Consider the following 21,426-nt stretch of genomic DNA (forward strand, 5'->3'; position numbering starts at 1 on the left):
TGGGGGCGTGGTGGTGGTGGTGTGATGAGTTGGGAGATTGGGATTCACAAATGTACAATTTTATGTACAAAATGGGTAACTAATAAGAACCTGCTGTATAAAAAAGTACATAAAATAAAATTCAAAAACTAAAAGAAACAAAAGAAATCAGAATAGGTTTATGACATTATCAATCACAGTAGAAAACCACCTGTAAAGACAAATTGAGTTATTTGCCACAATGGGCTCTGCATCGCCAAGTTTGCTCCCCCAACTCCACAGCCTTGCAGGGAGGCCTTCCTATTGGTGGAAGGCCAATGGGCGTGTCTTTTGCTTCCTGAGGCGCCAAACCTTGGGACCTCAGGCCCTCAGGGCGCATGGCTACTGCTGCTTCCGTAGCAAAGCGCCTCCTCACGTGCTCTCGTCATCCAACCACTTTCTCTGTAAAGAGACGTCTAGAACTTTCTCCCTCATCTTCCTGGAGCTTCCGGGAGCACCCGGAAACCCACGGGGCGTTCGCACAGAGTGCCTGGGACCGTCGGCTGCAGAGTTCCTGGCTGCACTGCTGAGACGAGCTCTTCAGCCCCTTCTGAGCGGGACTCCGGAGTCATCCACAGAGTCAGAGCAAGTCAGGAGACAGGCGGGGGCTCTGCCGGGGGCTGGACTCCGCAGGTACCGGGGGCCCTGGGAAGGAGTGGAGGTGGGGGGAGGGCTACGGGCTGCTCGGTTGGGAGTGGGGGAGCGGCGGCGGAGGGCAGCGGGTTGAAGGGGGGCTGAGGGAAGGGTCCCCCCGTGTTCGGGTCCGAGGGGAGGACCGCTGGCTGCTGGGGTGGCTGGTGGGGGGCGTTTTTGAGTCGGGGTGCAGAGGGTGGGGCTAATGGCTAAGCGTGGGGGGCCCGGAGGAGAGGGCTTCCTGCTGGACGGGTGGGGCCGGCTTTGGGGCCAGAGGAGAGGACGACTGGCTGTGGGGGTGGGGAGGATGGGATGGGCGGTCCCCCGCCCCACGGGCTGACAAGGCAGGGGAGGGGTAAGGGCTGCTGCATGTGGCGGGAGGAAGGGGGAGGTACTCCTGGCTGAGGCGGGGGTCGATGGGGAGGACTCCCGGGTGCGGGTGCGGTAGGCGTTATTTGAACTCCCACCGGGTTGGGGCGTCGGGGGGGGGTCACTCGTGGCAGGACGGTGGCTCGGGCTCCCGGGTTGGCGCGGGCACGAAGGTTGTGCTCTGCCTCTGGCTTGCGACAGGCGAGAGCCCCTGGTGCTGATGGTGCTCGGGGGAGGATTCCCCAGTGTGGGGAGTTGAGAGAGGCAGTCTGACCTCTAGGCATGGGGGGGCGCCTGGCTTCCAGGGCCCAGAGCGGAGCGCCACCTGCTGGTGGGTGGGGGAGGGTGTATGGGGGGATGTAGTGGTGGGGGCAGGGAGGAGTCGCCTGGCCTCGGGGGGCGTAAGTGATGCTGAGAGGGGGAGGCGCTGCGTCTGCTGTGATCTGGTGGAGGCTGCTGGCCATGGCAGATGGATTTGTGGGGGTCCAGGGAGGGGCTCTGGCCCACTGCATGAGGCATCGAGAAGCACCAGGTCGCACTGGAGGCCATAGGGCAGGATGACCACTTACAGTACTTCCTGACATCCGTATCTCAGAGAGGCTGGGGAGCAGTATACAAAAAGTTTCGCTTACTTCTGTAAAGAAATGAGTCCCAAATCTTAAAGTCCACTCTTCAGCGACAGTTTAAAGTTAAATCAATGTCTCTTAAAGAAAATGAAGATAGCTTTCATAACCAATATTCCATAAAGGGAGTCTTTCGTGTCCTTCCCCTAATAAGGAACATGCACCGATTACATCTAAAACCTCAGCCCCAAGGACATGAGGAAGAAAGGAGAAGCTAAGGGACAACTGGAAGCATAGGGGGAATTTCCCTGGGTGACTGAATGGTGGTTCAAGAATTCCTCAGGGTGTGGGTGGCCTTTGCCAAAAACAGTATTTCCTCAGCCAAGTCTGAAAATGCCAGACCTAGTTAGCCTACAAAAGATTTCACTTTGAGCATGTTTGTTCACTTTGCAAATTAAGTATTGAGGTTCTATGGCCACAGGTATTTGGGCTCTTGAAGCTAATAGGTAGCCAGCCCAGACAGCTTCTAGACCCTGGACAGGCTAGTCAAAGAACTAAAATCTTAAACGCACCAACACCATTAGCTGTCCATTCTCTGCAGTGACAGCTTCAGTGCCCTATCCCTGCATGGGTTGCAACGTCAAATCAAGGAGTCTCCGCTAGGTTGCTGCCAAGGTCAATGCTCACTCCAGAAGCCTTCTGTGTGCAGACTAGGGACATATCTAACTAACTAACCTGGAGAATACTAGAGGCTAATTTGAAAAGAAGTCATGGGAATTCTTGAAAGTTAAAAATTCTGTTGCCTGAATTAAGAAAATATTCTGGTTCTCTGGTGGCTCAGTGGTTAAGAATACGCCTCCCAATGCCGGGGACATGGGTTCAATCCCTGGTCCAGAAAGATCCCACATGCTGCGGAGCAACTAAGCCCGTGTGCCATAACTACTGAGCCTGCGCGCCACAACTACTTAAGCCTGCGTACTCTAGGGTCTGCACACTGCAACTACTGAGGCCTGCATGCTCTAGGCCCCGCGTGCCATAACTACTGAGCCCGCGTGTTGCAACTACTGAAGCCTGAGCGCCTAGAGCCCATGGTCCACAACAAGAGAAGCCACTGCAACGAGAAGCCCGCGCACCGCAAGGAAGAGTAGCCCCCGCTAGTGGCAACTAGAGAAAGTCCAGCGCAGCAATGAAGACCCAATGCAGCCAAAAATAAATAAAATAAAATAAAATATTCCGATAGAAGGAATGACGCCATTGATGACTAAATTAGATAGCTGAAAGTTAACACTGAGTAACTCTCCCAGGAAGACAAAGAAGTGGAAACCGTGAGGAAAAGAGCACTAACAGGATTTCCCAAAAGAGAAACAAAGGAAAAAGGAATACAGCTTCTTCCCTTGGGATGTGGAGAGCTCCCTGTACTGGGTGTCTCTGCTCCTCCCGCCTCCACGTCTCTCCAGCCGCAGTGCTCCATCGGATCTTGTCTTCCTCCCTGAGTGTTCTCAGTGGGAAAAAGCTGTTCCAGAGCGTTATAACCTGGCTGAATCCATCGCCGCCCAGAGCAACTCCCCAGAGCTGCCTCGGCAAGCCCACTTTAACTCTGGTTGGGACATCCAGACTGGTTGTGATCCGCCCCCGTTTGGACGGTATGTGTACCGCGCACACGTATTCCCTGCAGGAATCCAGGAGAAACACCTTCTGTTCCCCAGCATCCTGTGGGGAAGGCACTTCCTGAGCCGTTCAGGCTTGTGAGGGGCTGCAACAGGCTTAGCGGCATCCCCATCACTTCTCAGAGCCTTCCTCCTTCGGCCAGTCAAGAGGCCGCGCTGTCTGGACCACTGCCCTCTGCTGGTGGGAGGTCCTAGTGCGGTCACAGACTTGGAATCTAGCCCCCTGTCTCTGTGAGCCTGACAGTTAAAGCTTCTCTCCTCCAGGCTTTTAAGGGTATTTGAAACAGTAAAGACAGTCCGATATACAGGTAATTTTCCTTAAATGCTTAGGAGTGTTTGATTAGTTTTGTAGCCAATGTTTAAAGGTTTGGAGAAAGTTACTTTGTCAAATCCAAAACTAACAAGGGAATATTCATTCAGAGGAATCTTGGCCATCTGTCTTTCTAAAGTTACTATTATTAGCTGGCTGCTTTAAAGTTCATAAGACTGATTTAAAGGGCATTAAACAGAGTACAAATAGCAGTGACTATTTCTGTGTCTTCCCCCTTTCCCCTGAGCCTTACATACAACCATAGGCGGCCTCTGACGTGGTCTAGGGCATCTTGATCTCCAGTCAGTCTCTGTCTCCATTTTCCCAGCATCCTGCCATGCATAGCCATCCAATGTCCCCTAGATTTATTGTGCACCACGGTGATGGCAGATTCATTACAGCTTTAAGATTCTGCCAATGTGCCACTAATTAATTAAGAATTTATCAGTATGGTCCCTTGAATCATTGGCCTCTGACCAAGCCTCTCCCCTAGAGTGCTCGCTTAAAGAATGAGGGCCCTATTCACTGTTGCCTTCCTTTGTCTACCTCACAAACCACTCACAGGGGAGTAAACATTGATCCAAGTCCTCAGATTCCCCTTTAATTTCTCTTTCCATTCCTCAGTCACAGGGAGGTCCCCAAGGTCAAAATCTTTATGCATTGTTCCTACCGCTGGAGCCTGTGGATCCAAGCATGTTGGCAATTGCCTCTCCAAAGCTCCTACCTACTCTGTGACCATCTGACATTTAGCACTGGCACACTAGGTGTGTATGGAAGTTGTGGCTGACACTTAAACAGTTAGACTTGGTCCTGTATGAGTTTTCTATGGCTGCTCTAACAAATTACCACAAACTGGGTGGTATAAAACAACAGAAATTTATTCTATCACAGTTCTGGAGGCCAGAAATTCAAAATTATTATCACTGAGCTGAACCCAAGGTTGACAGGGCTGAGCTACCTCTTGAGGCTCTAGAGTAGAATTCTTCTTTGCCTCTTCCAGCTTCTGTTGGCTGCCAGCATTTCTTGGCTTGTGCCTGCATCACTTCAAGGTCAGCCTTCAAGGTCAGCATCTTCCAATCTCTTTGTGCTGCTTCACATCACCTTCTCCTCCTCTGTATGTATGTATGTGTGTGTGTGTGAGAGAGAGAGAGAGAGACAGAGAGAGAGAGAGACAGAGAGAGAGACAGAGAGAGAGAGAGAGAGAAAGAGATCTCCTCTGCTTCTGTCTTTTTTTTTTTTTTTTTTTTTTTTTTTTTTGCGGTACGCGGGCCTCTCAGTGCTGTGGCCTCTCCCGTTGCGGAGCACAGGCTCCGGACGCACAGGCTCAGTGGCCATGGCTCACGGGCCCAGCCGCTCCACGGCACATGGGATCTTCCTGGACCGGGGCACAAACCCGCGTCCCCTGCATCGGCAGGTGGACTCCCAACCACTGCGCCACCAAGGAAGCCCTGCTTCTGTCTTATAAGGACAGTTGTGATTGGATTTAAGGCCCATCCTGATAACCTAGGGTAAGCTCCCCATCTCAAAATGCTCCCTTCCCCTGATATCTTCTGTTGGAAAGTTCCTGCAGATAAATGTGTAATAAATCCACGCAGTAAAACAAAGTCTTGGCTTTCTGGTTGAAAAATTATTCTTGACCTTTATATACCCGTCCCCCAACCTGGGAGCTAATAGCTCCTGGCCCCAGGTTTGAAGGGAAAGGGTGATTCTTACAGCCGCCAGTCACCTGACAGTCCTCCATAGGAATAGTCTTAAACTTTTCATATGCTTCATAGTGTCACACTTGCAAGACAAACAAGCTTCTCTCTTACTAATATAGACTTTGTCTCATGACATAATGTCAATGTCATAACATGCCATTCTTCACATAAATTATGCAGGGGTAAAGATGGAGAAGAATAGAGCACATGAAGGGGATGCAGAGTCACACTCTGTCATCTTCAGCTCCGTGTGTAATATTGTGTCCAAAGTTTGCATGTGTACACACCAAACGATAACAGTGTTTACCTTTGAGGAAGAGAGCGAGGTTCAGGAAGGGGGTCAAAGATGGACTTTTGCTTTTCACTCAATTGTATCACCTAATATTGTAAGCACTGAATAAATGTTTTGTTTGTCCAAGTAAAAAAATAAAAGATAAATATATGTGACTTACCAATCAAGAGGGAAAACAAGACACAAACAATACTTATAGAATGATCCCATTTAAATAAAATAAGCCAAATTATATATATATATATATATATATATGTTTATATGTATGAATGTTGAAGGAATAGGCAGAGCTCTGGAAGGATGTTCACAGAGGTGGGAGTGTGACTCTCAGTGTTTCTTCTCTATACTTCCCATTGTTTGAATTCTTTACAATGAAAATACAGTCAGGCAGTATGATGGTTGATTTTATGTGTCAACTTGGCTGGGCTGTACTGCCCAGTTGCTTGGTTAAACATGTATCTAGATGTTGCTGTGAAGGTATTTTAGATGTGATTAACATTTGAATCAGTGGACTATAAATAAAGCTGATTATTTTCCATAATCTGAGTGCACTGCATCCAAAGAGTTGAAGGTCTTAAGAGAGAAGACTGGAGTCCCTCAAAGAGGAAGAAATTCTGCCTCCAGACTGCGTTTGGACTCAAGCTGTAACATTAACTCTTCCCTGGGTCTCCAGCCTACCTGCCTGCCCTGAAGAAGTCAGGTATCTATATATCTATATCTATATAACTGTTTCAAACACGTACATTAGAGCTGAAAAGGCCTGGCTTGGAATTGCAGCTTCACCACTTCTAACTGTGTCCTTAACCAATTAAATTCAGCTTTATAGATTTCTACTTACTCATTGGTATCAACAAGGAAAATAATGGAAATAATCAAACAATACTGTGCCTGGTACACTGAGCATTATCACAACTCAGCAAATGCCATTTATTGTGATTAAAAATGTTTTTCATTTTATGCTAAGAAAGCAGTAGGAAGCAGTTGAAGGGTTTTGAGCATGGAAGCAACATAATATGATTTGTTTTTAAAAAATAATTCTGGCTGCTATATGAGGAATGCATAAGAAGGAGGCAAAGTGGATACAAGATCAATTTAGGAGGCTATTGGACTAATATAGGGGATATATGGTCATAATTTGGACTACATGGTGGTAGAAGAGAGGAGAACAGGTGGTAAAATTTGAGAAACATTGAAAGGGTCATGATTTTATTGATTTGACTTCTGCTTATGGGTATGACAGGGTACTTTTTGGCAGACAAATGCTCCTATAGAGAACAACGGGAAAATCCCATTAAAACATGACATGTGTCCGCACCACGAAAAATAAATGATAATTATGTGACGTGACAGTCGTGTTAGCTAACCCTAAGGTGGTAACACATTGCAACATAGAAATGTATGAAGTCAACACACTGTACGCCTTAAGCTTACACAGTTATACGTCAATTATATCTCATTTTAAATGAATTTTTAAAAATAACAATAATGTAGAATAGTGGCATGAGGGTGGACTAGGACTGAATATATAAGTGAGGAGGGTCAAGGGGGCTCTGTACCTAAAGCTTACCTTCCTGGTGGATTTGTTACCGCGTCCAAGCTCATACTATTTGGCACATGACAGGCCAATAAATGGAGACACAAGGTGTTGAGGCAAGGAACAATGACTTTATTCAGAAAGCCAGCAGACGGAGAAGATCGCAGATTCATATCCCAAAGAACCATTTTACGCAAGTTAGAATTCAGGCTTCTTTTCTACTAAAAGGGGAGAGGGTGTGGCTGGTTGTTGCAGACCTCTTGGTGCCGGCCAGACCTCAGAGAGGATGTGATAGTCCCTTGTTCTTGCAGGTGTCCACGTAGGTCAGGTCACGAAGTTCCTGTAAACCTTCAGTCAGACATTTTATTTTCTGTTCTATAACGTTTTATGTCTATATGAATGAAAGTGTTGTTATGGCTTTAAAGGTTAAGCCTGGGAGGCAGAGCCTTGAGAAAAGACTATTGTACATTTCAGGCTATAGGCAATGTTCTTTTACTGATTGAAGAGACAAAGGTTCAGAGCCAGCATGACTAAGCACAGAGATTAGAGCTAAAGGAATAGATCGAATATGGAGTTAGGTTTGTTCTTCTCTGTTACAGATTCATGGGCGTTTGGTTTTCTACTATTCCTTGGACTGTTAATGTACATGATACATTATCTTTCTTTTGCATATATGCAATATTTAATAATAATAACATTCTAAATAGCAAAAACAATTTTTAAAAATATGACGGAAAAGATCAGTTTAAACCACTGGAGACCTACTGAAGTGATCAGAACTTAAGGGGCCAACGTGCAGGAGAAAGGAGAACCATGGAAAGGTACACTGGTATTTTGAAGCTTCTTCTCCTCTGGGGACATTTGCCAATTCTAGGGCAGTGAAGGAGGCTGAGAATCCAGGCTTCATCCACGTAGATGGATATATCTGGGGACCAAAAAACCAGCACAGCTTTCAGTGGTCTCACAGGCCTGGAGACACAAAATTGGAGACTTAAGGAGCCAAGATTGCAATGACAAAGGAGAGGTAGAGGACTGAGTCAGAAGCTAAGGAGCTAAGCAGAAAGCCTTTCTAAGACAAAGAAGAGTTTTGTCTCATGTTAAGGAAAAGAAATAAAAGGTATTCATTATTAGAAAAGAAGTCAAACTGCTGTTATCTGAAGACAACGTTTTCTAAGTAGAAAAATCTCATAGACTCTACCAAGAAAAAGCTGCTAGAAGTAGTAAGTGAGTTTAGCAAGGTTGCAGGATACAGGAGGGAGGAACTTCAAAAGGGTATGAGAAAGTTTTATCAAACTGTACACTTTAAATATGTGCATTTTAATTATACCTGAGTAAAGTCATTTAAATAAAGATTAAGTGAAAAAGGAGATGACTGACAGATAGGTAGAGACAGAGAAAGGCAATGCCTGAAGGCCCTGAAGAGGTTGGAAGATGACCACAGTGGGGAGTCTGTAATCAGAGTGGGATGCTTGAATCACTGATTATCAAGGTGGGGGCAGTTATAGGAGATAACAAAGCCTGGAAAGTGGCAGCAGAAGTGTATGGCTGAGGTAGAGGTCACTTCTGTGCCCACTACATACTCCGTTATTTTTGCCTGAGCACAACCTCCCTCACTCTTTGCCTGGCCAGCTCCTACTCATCCTTCAGGTCTCAGCATCCACGTCCCTTCACCAAGGGCACCTCAACTGGCACTCCTGCCTCCATCTAACTTAAGTTCCTCTCTAACATACTCTTGTAGCAGTCTTGTAGTACTTGCCTTTCTCAAGCACTTAACATAACGATTACATATGTATTTCTGCAATTCCTCCCACAATTCAAAGCTCCATGACGGCAGGAAGCATGAGTGGTTTCGCTGTCCATGGTATCTCTAGCACCTGGGGCAATGCATGGCAGAACACAGCTATATACATATTTATTGAATACGTATTTATTAAATATGTAACAGGATGTTAAATGGAATGTTGCCTGTCTCCTCAGGGATTTAGCCCAAACCTGAGGACAAGAGGTGCTAAGTCCCTGCACGGTCTCCGTTCTCAACAGAAATACATCAAAATGCTTGTTATATAAATCAGCCTCAGATGACCTCTGTGTATTGGCCCCTCGCTTTTCTATTTCTATTTCTCAGGCTGAGATTCATTAGCTCAGAATCCCACTGGTGCCAAATTCCAGTTTTTACACATTAAATAGCCCAAACTAGCAGATTATTAGTCAGTTAGGGCCTGCCTGCCTTGCAATTCCCAGGACACCTTACCCCACATCCGCTGGCCATTGATAAGATGCCAAGCCACTGGTGCCCTTCAGAATTCTCTGACCTAGAGATTCCCTGCCATGCTGCTGAGTGCCATCACCAAGACATTTAAGCCTCCTCTCTGATTCCTCTCCCTTAACAGTTACCTTACCCTCCTCTCCTTCTGGGTGGAGTTTCCTTAGCCCACCCATAAGCCTCTGGATGGTCTCATGCTACGGAGCACATGCAACCCAATAAAGCTTGTTGCGTGTGATCAGCTCCCAAATCCCTCAAACAAACCCCCTACAGTGCTGAATTTACTAAAATATGGCAAAGCCACTTCAGCAAGCACCATCCCATCAATGCTATTTAAGAGAAGATACAATCTTTGGAAGGTAATTTTTAAAAGAAATTTTTAGGAGGAAAGATTGTTTTGGCTTTTCTCCTGCCTTCACCATGAAAGAAGAGAAGGAGGAGTACTCTCTATCCTCAAATGAAATGTGTCCGTTCAGGTCCTGCAGGAAGCCAATATGGAGTTAGAAAGTGCAAAAGATTTATTGAGAAAGATAAAGGGGGGTAGGCAGGAAGAGCCTTCAGACCACAGTGAATGTACGACACCTGTGGAAGGAGAGGGAGATGGAAGAAGGGCTGGAAGGGAGCGCCTTAGACGATGGTGCAGCTCTGAGAAAGTCTTGGCCAGCCCGCTGGGAGCTCTGGTGCAAAGACGGCCCACTGAGGAGTCCCACATTGAGCAGAAATAATTCTAGTAGCCCTGCTCTGCTAAGTCGTAGACTGGGTGCTGCCTGGGAATAGCATGACCTCTGTGTAAATGCTGCAGTGGATCCTGAAAACATTGCATCTGGATGCTGTCAGCTGACTGCACTCCTCTCTTAAAGTGACATCTAAGTGGTGAACTCCCATAGCTGCCCCAGTCTGCCCCTTTTGCCACACAGATCCACTATTCCATATACATATGTTCAGGGAGCAGTTTCTCTGTGGTTCCCACGTGCCTTTCTTGAGTGTCCACTTAGAAGAGAGAAATTGGTGGGACAAAGTACAACGCCACTGATGCAGTTGGTCTTGCAGCTGCGACAGCTACTCATTACCTCCCTCCTCCACTGCCTCTGCAGTCTTGGTCACTTTCCCTCAGCCCTGAGGTTTGAGTCCCTGGTATCCATACCCTTCTCAGGGCAGAATTGCTGCACTTGGCCATTCACAGGCACAAATGGGCAAATGAGTACCAAGAAGTCACCTAAGCACATCCTCTGTGTTCCACACATATTCCTGCCTGCCCCAGCTGTAAGAGCAGTTCTACCTCTTCCTTGATAAGTGTTGGTTACCCCTGCTGAAATGGCGACTCTTCCTGCCTGCTGGTCTCTGGACACAGGGGACAAAAAAATGCCGGGCAGCAGTCATCTCTATAGGTACCACAGGACTCTGGCTGTGTCTCCTGGTGAGAGTGCAGTCTTTAGGGACCAGAATATCCTCCCCTGCAAAGTCCAGAGCTAAGGAGATGTGACACACAGTGTCCACCTGAGTAGGTCACTAGGGAAGATGGAAAGTGGGGCCACTCTGGCTTCCACCCCTTGGCTCCCCGTCCCACGTATTCTTCCTATTGGGGACACAGTGCCACATGGAGGTCTCAGATACAGTGCATATATTGCATTCTGGAGGATGGCACCCCATCACTGCAGAGGATCGCCTCTAAGCATGTGCTTTAGCTGCACCTTCAGCAGCACATTGTGGCATGCTACAAAGGTAGCAGCTTCTGGGTGATGCAATGTGTGATACCAGAGGATCCCACGCTCATGCGCCCACTCAGACACATCCTTCAGTCTGAAGTATATCCCCTGACAGTATACCATCTTGTATGGGATGCCAGGCCTGCATTTTTGGTCCCAGCGGCAACAGGGCTGACCAGCAGCGCCCACCCTCCAGCTCTCTGTGCCTCCGCTCTGTTCTCCACTCACTGAGCTGCCCGTTCTGCCACCACAACGGAACAGGCCCTCTCCTTTGCCAAGGACTTCCTGGCCAGAGGCATTGCCGCCACCATCTCCAAGATGGCTGTGGCCCCAATGGAGTGGGTAAAACTGCTGTGAAGGTGCAGTACACCAGCAAGCAGATCACAGCCGACAAGCAGTACAAGGGCATCGTGGACTGCATCGTGTGCATCCCCAAGGAGCGGGGTGTGCTGTCCTTCTGGACGGACAACCTGGGTCATACACTACTTCCCACTCAAGCCCTCAACTCCACTTTCAAGGATAAGTACAAGCAGATCTTCCTGGGGGCCTTGGACAAGCACACGCAGTTCTGGAAGTATTTTGCTGGCAATCTGGCCTCTGGTGGGGTGGCCAGAGCCACCTCCCTCTTGCTTCGTCTACCCCCTGGATTTCACCAGAACCCACCTGGCGGCTGACTTCGGGAAATCTGACATCGAGTTCAAAGGATTAGGAGACTAGTGAAGATCACCAGGTCTGATGGCATCCGGGGTCTATGCCAGGGCTTCAGCATCTCCGTGCAGAGCAGCATCATCTACCAGGCCACCTGCTTCGGCATGTACAGCAGCACCAAAGTCATGCTCCTTGACTCCAAGAACATGAGAGCGGTGGCCAGCATGGTCTCCTACCCCTTCAACGCCAAGTGGTGGTGGATGATGATGCAGTCAGGGCACAAAGGAGCCAACATCATGTACAGGGGGACCCTTAACTGCTAGCAGAAGATCTTCAAAGACGAAAGGGGCAAAGCCTTCTTCAAGGGCGCCTGTCCAACGTCCTCTGCCTCATGGGTGGTGCCTTCATGCTGATCCTGTACGATGACCTGAAGGAGGTCATCTAGGCCCCACCCCTCTGGACACACAGACCAAGAGAACCACGTAGAATACTTAACTTTTATGGACAATTGACCTTCGAGAAATTTCACCATGTTTGTGATCACGACCATTGGCACACTGTGTCCATGTACTGATTAGGGAGGGAGTGGAATCATGATGTCTTCATGGGTCCACAGGTGAGGCAGCTCCTACCAGACCTAGACTTCAGGTGGTCATAGGACCAACTTCTATTTAAGTATTTATTTTAAAAAATCATGTCTCCCATTTGTACTCGAGCATTATTATCTTTGGCACAGCCAAATATTTGCAGTTATGTTCAATGTTGGGCATTCTGCTGCAAAATAATAAAACCAGGACACAGACAAAAGAAAAACAAAAAACATCCCTTGTACCTCCACCCTAACCCATTTAGGGATTTAGATCTTCCCTCCCCCTTTTCTTTCAGGGACATCCCCAGGTGTGGCTAGAATGTAATTGCCATCCATTTTCAACTTGTACCCAAAGACCAAGCAAATCCATCCAAAAGCCAAGCTTAGACCTTTTCCTCCTTCTTCATCTGGCTGTATGGGATCCTGTGGCCATAGTGTGAGCTGAGGGAGGAGCTCTCGTATGACTGTGATGGGTAACCTGAGGGTCTGTGCTACTGCTCACAAACCTTACTCGTACCTCTGTCCCTGCCCAGGCTGCATTCCAGATGCACCACTTCCATCCGACAGTGAGTTGCTGATCGGCCATCTGATTTTGACTTGACAGGACCCAGCTCATGATGAGAAGTTCCAGACACAGAGTCAGTTGGTGTCCCATAGTCAAGCATCTGTCTCTACCAGGGCCCAGAAACACACCAGAGGCTATTTCTAGAAAGACATAAAATCTCTGATGCTGATGGCATGACCCTCCTCCAGAACCCCAAGGGACTGAGTGGCAATTCTCTTACAGGGGCTGGCCTTGAAATTGACACTGCATCCTTGCCCATTATTGATACCTCTGACACCATGGGGTCTGTCGTATAAGATGGTCCACACGGCTACTTGCACCACAGCTTGGACCTGCTGCAGGTTCCTCTCCCGCACCCCACGCCTGCTGCAGGCTCCTCTCCTACACCCTACCTCTGCTGCAGCTTCCTCTCCTGCACCCCACCTCTGATGCAGGTGCCTCTCCTGCACCCCAGCTCTGCTGAAGCTTCCTCTCCTGCACCCCAGCTCTGCTGCAGGTTTGTCTCCTGCACCCCAGCTCTCAGCCTTCTCTGTCACCTGATGTATGGACTGCAGCAATAATCCTGGGGCCTACCAGGTGCACTACTTTCTTCTTTGTGGTGGAGGATTCAAGACGCAATGATTTGTCTTGTACTATGGAGGGGGCATCCTGGCATGCCTCTGATTACTGGACTCCTAAAAACTTCACTAAAATGTCAGGTCACTGAATCTTCCTAGGGTTTATCTCCCATGCTCTTGAGAGGCCATGTGTCTTAAGAGAGGCCTCTTACTCTTCCTGTCCAGTCAGTATGATGGTGTCAGTGTAACTGATCTGACTGATGTTTTATGGGTTGTCTAGATGATCCACATCTCTTTGTACCATAAAAGAGTACAGATATGACATAGGGCAGGAGAGTTAACATGGTAGTAGACCAAATTGTAAATAAAGATGTCCACATAATTGTGAACTGCTTCTTATCCTTTTTCTTTGATTGGTTGGAATAGAAAGGAATGCACCCATCAAATCAATGGCCACGTTGAACATGGACCTAAGGCCTTATTCATCTGCTTGAGCAATTATACCATGTCCAGCACACAGCATCCACAACTGGAATTATTAGTTGGTGAAGCCTGGGTATACAGTCACTCTATGGAATTCATCCAATTTCTGCAGCGAACAGACTGGCCAAGTAAATGGGGATATGATGGGGACCACCACCCCTACATCTTTCAGAGCGGCTCTAATCTCTGCCATGCTTCCTGTGATATTGTCCGTAATTGACTCTCTTGGTTGTGTGTGGGGGGGTGTGGGGGGGAAGTTCCATAGACTTGCACATAATTTCCACCAATGTAACCTGAGAGACAGACAGACACGCACCCAAAATGTGCTTTGGACATGGAGACCAATGACACCACACACACACACACACACACACACACACACCAAGAAGTCAAGAAATGGTTCATTACTTACAGAATCAAGGGTTCTCAAGAGAGCAGGATAAGCCTCTCAACCGGTTGTGAAGTGACTTGTGATTTTACCACGGTGAGGAGGCAGGGCCGAGGTGAGAGTTCTCACATGTGGTCAGGGGCATACATGGTTCTAATCTCCCTCTGGTGCCAAAGGAAGGAGCACCCAGGCTTTCTTACCAGTTTGCCCAGATATCGGGCACAAGGGGAAGAGTGAGGGCTAGCTGAAAAGGAAATGCCAGATTCTACCGAGAATAAGGGACAGGGGCGGTACTCTTCCCTGAACTGCTGGTGCTCTGGGAAATGGGGGCTCTTAGGACTTGAAATATAAGCCTCAAAATTACCTGTGCTGTGCCTGGCCTTAATTCAGGGAGAGGTTTTGCTAGAAAGAATAAAAATCAAATAAGGCTGAAAGGCAGAACCTGACTGTGGAAAGGGAGACAACGAGAGCCACAATCATGTCACCCGGAGTGTAACAGTTGAGCTTTAGTTAAATGACACAGAGGGTCTGTCTGGCATGAATAGTAATGCTAGATGTCTACATAGAAGAGAGGTGTTGGCTCACCATCATTAGCATCTGGGAGGCAGGAGGTTAGATGACAAATAGGACAGTTTAAGAAGCACCCCTCCCTCACGTTTGGACTGACTGCCAGAACTATCAGTAGGTGTCCACCAGGCTCACCAAGGCCTTAGGGGTAATAATTACCCACGAACTGGAAGCAATACATAATGTGATGAAAGAAAGCACAGGTCCCAGACTTACGAAGCCTAGCTCTGCAACTCGGTAATCTGGACAATCCCCTCAGTCCTCTTCTACTCACTTTCTACCACAGAACAAGGAAAGGCTCCATGAACTCTGAGCTAGGAAGAGGCTCCACTGCTCTGCAGGAAGTCCCTGCCCACCCCATCCCCCTCCTTCCCCCACCTCTTAGGAAAGAGGCCCCTTCCCCACGGATCCTCAGCGCCCAGAGCAGGCATCTCCGCCCGAGGTCCCTCGTGGTTGGAGGATCGAGCCGCCCTCCCCGCGTGTCCACAGCTCCTGGACCCGGCCAGCTCTGAAGGCCAGCGCCCAGAGACCACCGACACCAGGGCACCCCGCCAAATAGCCCCCTTGGCTGCTTGCGGGCACCCAGCTCCCTTCCTCTCTCCCGCCTCCACCGGCACTGCGGCGAGGGTGCACACGTGGTCGGGGGGCTGCTTCAGCCCCAAGGCCGGTGGAACCACCCGTGTCCTCCAGGCCATTGGGGGAAGGGCAGGGAGAGCCCAGGGTGCCCTAGATGGGCGGCCCAGCCCAATTGTGATCCTCACGCGCCATCTATCGGCAGGCGCGGGCACGACCGCGGGAGAAGCGCCGCCGAGGCCTCTCGCGCCCCCGGTAGCCATTTCGCTGTGTGGACGGTCCCGTTTCCCGATAGGCAGCGGACACAAGCTCGGGGCTGCAGGAAATGGCGGTGCGCGCAGGCGCACACTCGCCGAACGCAAACGCGCACCCTCCCGGGGCACGCACGCACAGGCGCACAGAGCACGGTCTCAGGGTCAGGGGAGCTACTCCCGGATCACTAGGGCCCCCAACCCTGGCCGATGCCCTCCTCAGGTGGCACCGAGGGCCCCGGGGGTCCAGAGCCAGCCTCTGGGCAGGAAGGGGTCATCCCCGGGCCCCATATACAGCCTCCCACTCACAGGAACCCAACCCCCCCCCCCGCCTCCTGCCTGCTCCCAGGACACAGGAGTGATGCAGGGGAGTGGGAGAGGGAGGGGATGCCCCTGCCCCTTGGGGGGCCGCCCCGCCGAGACAAGGTGGAGGACAGCTCTCTCTGCCTTTCCGTGCCCCCATCCAGAGCCTCAGGGCTCTGGAACTCCTGCTGGGCGGCCCTCTTTCCCTCGGCCATCCCATAGCCCCAGGTCCCCAAACGTCCCTCAGTGCCTAGACCAGGGCAGGCCACTGCGGGCCGGCGGGGGTAGATGGAGCTCAGGCAGGTGGGCAAACACCCCCCACCCCGGAATCCTGCACCGCGTTCCTGGCAGGGGCCTCTGACCTCACGCCCGGACCCTTCTGTGGCTGGCTGGTCATTGGGAGGGCACATGTGACCTCTCTGAACCATCTGGGTGCCCCGAGCCCCCACAGAGCTGCTAGGGATCCTGGAGCTTCAGATCCTACCTGTCGTCCCTCCCCCTCCCCCCAACGCCTAACCTACTGGTTCCCGGGGACATCCCGAGGTTCCTGGGGACCCAACCAGCCACGGCCTGTACCCACAAGGCCCTGCCGCCCGGCTCCATCCAGCCCAGGAAACCACACGAACCCTCTTGGACCCTGCCGGGACCGTACTTCCATGCCGACTTGGGGCGCCAGGCCACTGCTGCTGCCCCCAACCCCGACCCCACCACAGCAGCCCCTGCCCTCCCGTCCTGTCCTCCCCACCCCCGCAGCCAGTCGTCCTCTCCTCTGGCCCCCAAAGCCGGCCCCACCCGTCCAGCAGGAAGCCCTCTCCTCCGGCCCCCCCACGCTTAGCCATTAGCCCCACCCTCTGCACCCCGACTCGAAAACGCCCCCCACCAGCCACCCCAGCAGCCAGCGGCCCTCCCCTCGGACCCGAACACAGGGGGACCCTTCCCTCAGCCCCCCTTCAACCCGCTGCCCTCCGCCGCCGCTCCCCCACTCCCAACCGAGCAGCCCGTAGCCCTCCCCCCACCTCCACTCCTTCCCAGGGCCCCCGGTACCTGCGGAGTCCAGCCCCCGGCAGAGCCCCCGCCTGTCTCCTGACTTGCTCTGACTCTGTGGATGACTCCGGAGTCCCGCTCAGAAGGGGCTGAAGAGCTCGTCTCAGCAGTGCAGCCAGGAACTCTGCAGCCGACGGTCCCAGGCACTCTGTGCGAACGCCCCGTGGGTTTCCGGGTGCTCCCGGAAGCTCCAGGAAGATGAGGGAGAAAGTTCTAGACGTCTCTTTACAGAGAAAGTGGTTGGATGACAAGAGCACGTGAGGAGGCGCTTTGCTACGGAAGCAGCAGTAGCCATGCGCCCTGAGGGCCTGAGGTCCCAAGGTTTGGCGCCTCAGGAAGCAAAAGACACGCCCATTGGCCTTCCACCAATAGGAAGGCCTCCCTGCAAGGCTGTGGAGTTGGGGGAGCAAACTTGGCGATGCAGAGCCCATTGTGGCAAATAACTCAATTTGTCTTTACAGGTGGTTTTCTACTGTGATTGATAATGTCATAAACCTATTCTGATTTCTTTTGTTTCTTTTAGTTTTTGAATTTTATTTTATGTACTTTTTTATACAGCAGGTTCTTATTAGTTACCCATTTTGTACATAAAATTGTACATTTGTGAATCCCAATCTCCCAACTCATCACACCACCACCACCACGCCCCCACCATTTTCCCACCTTGGTGTCCATATGTCTGTGCTCTACATCTGTGTCTCTGTTTCTGCCCTGCAAACCGGTTCATCTGTACCATTTTTCTAGGGTCCACACATATGCATTAATATACGATATTTGTTTTTCTCTGACTTCCTTCACTCTGTATGACAGTCTCTAGATCCATCCACGTCTCTACAAACGACCCATTTCGTTCCTTTGTACAGCTGAGTAATAAAGCAATAGTAATAAAGCTCTTCTTTATATGGACTGATTTCTTGTCTAGTTGTATCAACTAGCCATCCTCTCACATGGCACAAGAGGATGAGGCAGCTGTCTGGGGTCTCTTTTATAAGGGAGCTAATCTCATCCATGAGGGCTCCCCCCTCATGGGCTAATCACTTCCCAGCGCCCCACCTCCAAATCCCATCCCTTTGGGGGTTAGAATTTCACAGGTGAATGAGGGGGAGAGGGTTACTGATATTCAGTCCGTAGCACTGTCAGTCCAACTATTGTTGCTCCTATGTTCCCTTTTTCCTGCTCAGATAATCAAGTTTTTCATTTACATTTTAACTTCTCTACTGCCTTTTCAGGCAATTATCAGTTTTCGCTAAAACTTTACAGTTCACCTATGCAATGGAAGAAGAACCCTCACCATGTCTGGGTCTGCAAAGTGCCTAGCCTACCCTCTCACTGGAGAGGTGTCCCATGGGTGCTGAGCAGGAATTCGACTCTGGACCCCCACCCTCGCCCGCAGCAGCCCTTTCCCTCCATTGCCCACAGCAGAGGCCACACTCAGCTGAAACTTTCAGGGAAATTTATTAAACAGAAACATTGACTGAAACCATTGAACAGAGGGCATAACAACACACAGAGGAACTTCTAACGGCCACGGGAGCCAACGGGTCCTGGCACCCCCACCCCAGGGTCCCCAACAAGGTGCCCCCAATACACCCCACCCGGCAGCCCTGCATCCCCCCACAGTCTCCCTTCTTGAGGGCCCCGCGGGTGGCCTCTCCCCAGGAAGATGGGCGCCGGCAATGCCCGCTGTCCCCAGGGCCGACCCTCTATTTCTGGCCCACCTTCCCGGGGCCGGGCCCCGACTGATGGCGGGCACAGGACAGTCCCACAGCAGGGCATGCGCCACGAGCCGAGGACGTGGAGTCCCGAGGAACAACGGGGTGGCCCAGCAGAACACAAGCCCTGGGGGGCCTCCCGCAGACCTCCTGCAGCTGTGGTGCAGGTCTTCCTTCCCAAGGTCCCAGGTAGGCTCCCAGGTCCTGGGGTGGGCGCTGGCTGTGACCGTGTCTATGCTGTCCTCCCTGCTGGCTCCTGAGACTGGCCTCGGGGTCTCCGCGCCAGGCAGGGGTGGGGGGAACTGCTCAGAGGACACACGCACATTTCCACAGCAAGCAGCGATGGGCCTGAATGTATGCCCAGAAAGCACACGTTGAGCTCACGACACTGGCCCACAGAGACCAGAGCCTTGGCTGGCACGTGGCACACTTCAGGGCTCTGCGGGGGGATGATGGCTAGGGTGTGTGTGCTGGGGGGAGGGGAGCGGGGACGCTCCCTGGGTCCCTCTGGGGCCTACAGGGACACATTTGGGCTTGCCAGTACAGGGAACAGCCTGCCCCAGAGGGGGGACACTGAATAGGGGTCCCCTCTCGGGAGGAAGGCCCAGGAACCTTGAGTGGCCCCTAACGCCTCCCAGGCCAGTGTGGGTGGCAGCCATCTGCAGGTGCCCCTCACCTAGGCCGGGGCTGGCCACTGAGGGCTGCTCCCGGGTGGCAGGCTTTGGGGCTGGCGCTGGCATTGGCAGCTGGTGAGTTGTGGTTCTCCAGGCCAGTCCCAGGTCTCCAGTGGCCACGCACAAACCTAGAGAGAACAAAACACTCCTCCCTCCCTCCAACAAATTCTCTTGGACCCCGCCCCGACCCCCTCGCCCTCCTGCCCCGACCCCTCCTCCTCCTCTGGAACATGCTTCCCTGCACCCCCACTCACACCAAAGCCAGTTGTGGGGTACTGGGCAACCAGCTACTCAGCGCCCTGCCGCCAAGCTGAGCTGACGCTCTCGCCTGGGATCGTCTCCTCAGTGTTTGCTGTCCTTGTCCCTACTGCCCTTTCAGGCTGCAGGGGGAGGAGACTTGCCCCTGCGCTCACTTGCGCAGAGGCTCCAGGGTGCTGCCTTCCTGGGGCTCCCCTCGAGCGGTGTAGATGATCCTGAAGTTGGACCCTGTCTCTGCCCCACAGCCCTTCCTCGCCAGCGCCGGCGCCAGCGCCGGCTCCTTCTGGCAGGGGCGGCCCCGGGGGAGGTGCCTCTAGGCCCCGCGTGGCCTGGGGGCCCACCAGCGTCATTAGCTCAGAGCCCACAGGGTGGGCGTTTGAGGGTGGCCAGAAGACAGGGCTGATGCCAGAGCCCCCGACTATACCTTTTTCAGCCTCTGCTGTGCTGGGGTCTCTCTCTGAGGCTCGGGTACCCCTCGTGCTGCATATGGTGGCTCCCCTCTTGTGTCGCCGGTGCCTCCCTGAGCTGATTTTGGCTGGGTTGGCAGAGTCCCTTCCAGCTGGTGGATGCCGAGGGGACTGGGCCTGGCTGCCCTGCCCCTCTGCCCCAGGCAAGGCCCCCACTGTTTCTGTGGACTGCCCCTTCCCCTCGTTATAATATTTGTGTTGCCTGCTAGGGGAGGGGGTGCCTGGGTATCTTGAGCCTATGCTCCCTAGGGCTTGGGGTGGCTCATGGCCCCAGCCCCCATCTCGTTTCCCAACTCTTCTGCTGCAGGCTGAGGCTTCTGCTTTGCCGGGGATTGGCCCTCATCCCTAGGACACGCTGTCTGGCTGTGGCCTTCCTCCCCAGTCCCGCAGCAGCATGGCACCTGCGTGCGCTTCAGTGACAGGGTGGCCCCTTCCTGGACGATCTGCGTGCTGCTCTCATCAAACAGCCTTGCCTGCTCCCTGACCGGAGAGACGGGGACACTGGATTTTGCCAGTACCTGGGCGCCAGAGGCCGTGCGGCCCCTTTCTACTTGCCTCTGCTTCTCCCTGATCAGTGCCGTGGCGGCCTCTAACTCCTCCTCATCTCGAATGAGCTTCATTAACTCCAGGAAAGTGGGCGCATGCCCTCGCTGCTCCATGAGCTTGAGCTTGCCCTGGAGGGAGGTGCTCATGGAGGCCTGAGCCAGGATGTATTTCAGGCGAATCACGTCTGCCCTTCCCACTGACTCGGGGCTGTGCTTCACAGCGTTCTGCAGCACGGGCTCTAACCGTACCAGAAAGGCAGAGACTTTCTCTCCGGACTTTTGGAAGATCTGGAGGAACTTTAACTGTGAGGTTCTATAGTCCTCTTTATTCCCGAAGATCTGCTTCAGGGCGTCCAGGCACTGCGCTACAGTCATGGAGTCGCTGTTGGCCCGGAGCGCCCGCATGATGGACAGGGCGGGGCCGTGTAAGCTTTCCAGCAAACGCCGCTGCTTCTCTACCTCAGACACCTGCCACATCTGCATCAACTCAGTCACCTGCTCTAGCCAGGCTTCAAAGTTCTCTTCGCCTGGGCCTGGGAAAGTGTTTCCCGAAAACACCTTCAGTTTTCGGTACCACATGCTTCCTTTCAGAGGCTGCAGGTCTGGTGGCTTGACTTGAGCCAAGCCTTTTGGCTCTATGTCCTCAAGGTACGTCCCCACGGTTCTGACCACATCTACCATTCTCCGGCCCTCATGTTTCAGGAAGTAGTTCAGTCTGTTGATAAATTCATCATCTGACGTACGGGG

At 51.7% G+C, this 21,426-nt stretch overlaps 1 pseudogene across 1 annotated transcript; it reads left to right on the forward strand.

The window, feature by feature from the left end:
- Positions 1–220: 220 nt before the first annotated feature.
- On the forward strand, positions 221–12,197 carry LOC308608859 (ADP/ATP translocase 3-like; annotated as a pseudogene). Its single transcript has 4 exons — positions 221–651; positions 3,041–3,226; positions 3,515–3,558; positions 11,288–12,197. The product of its transcript is annotated as an ADP/ATP translocase 3-like (transcript).
- Positions 12,198–21,426: the final 9,229 nt, after the last annotated feature.

Source organism: Mesoplodon bidens (genome assembly GCF_964165515.1).
Source record: "Mesoplodon bidens genome assembly, chromosome: X".
NCBI classification, from domain to species: domain Eukaryota; kingdom Metazoa; phylum Chordata; class Mammalia; order Artiodactyla; family Ziphiidae; genus Mesoplodon; species Mesoplodon bidens.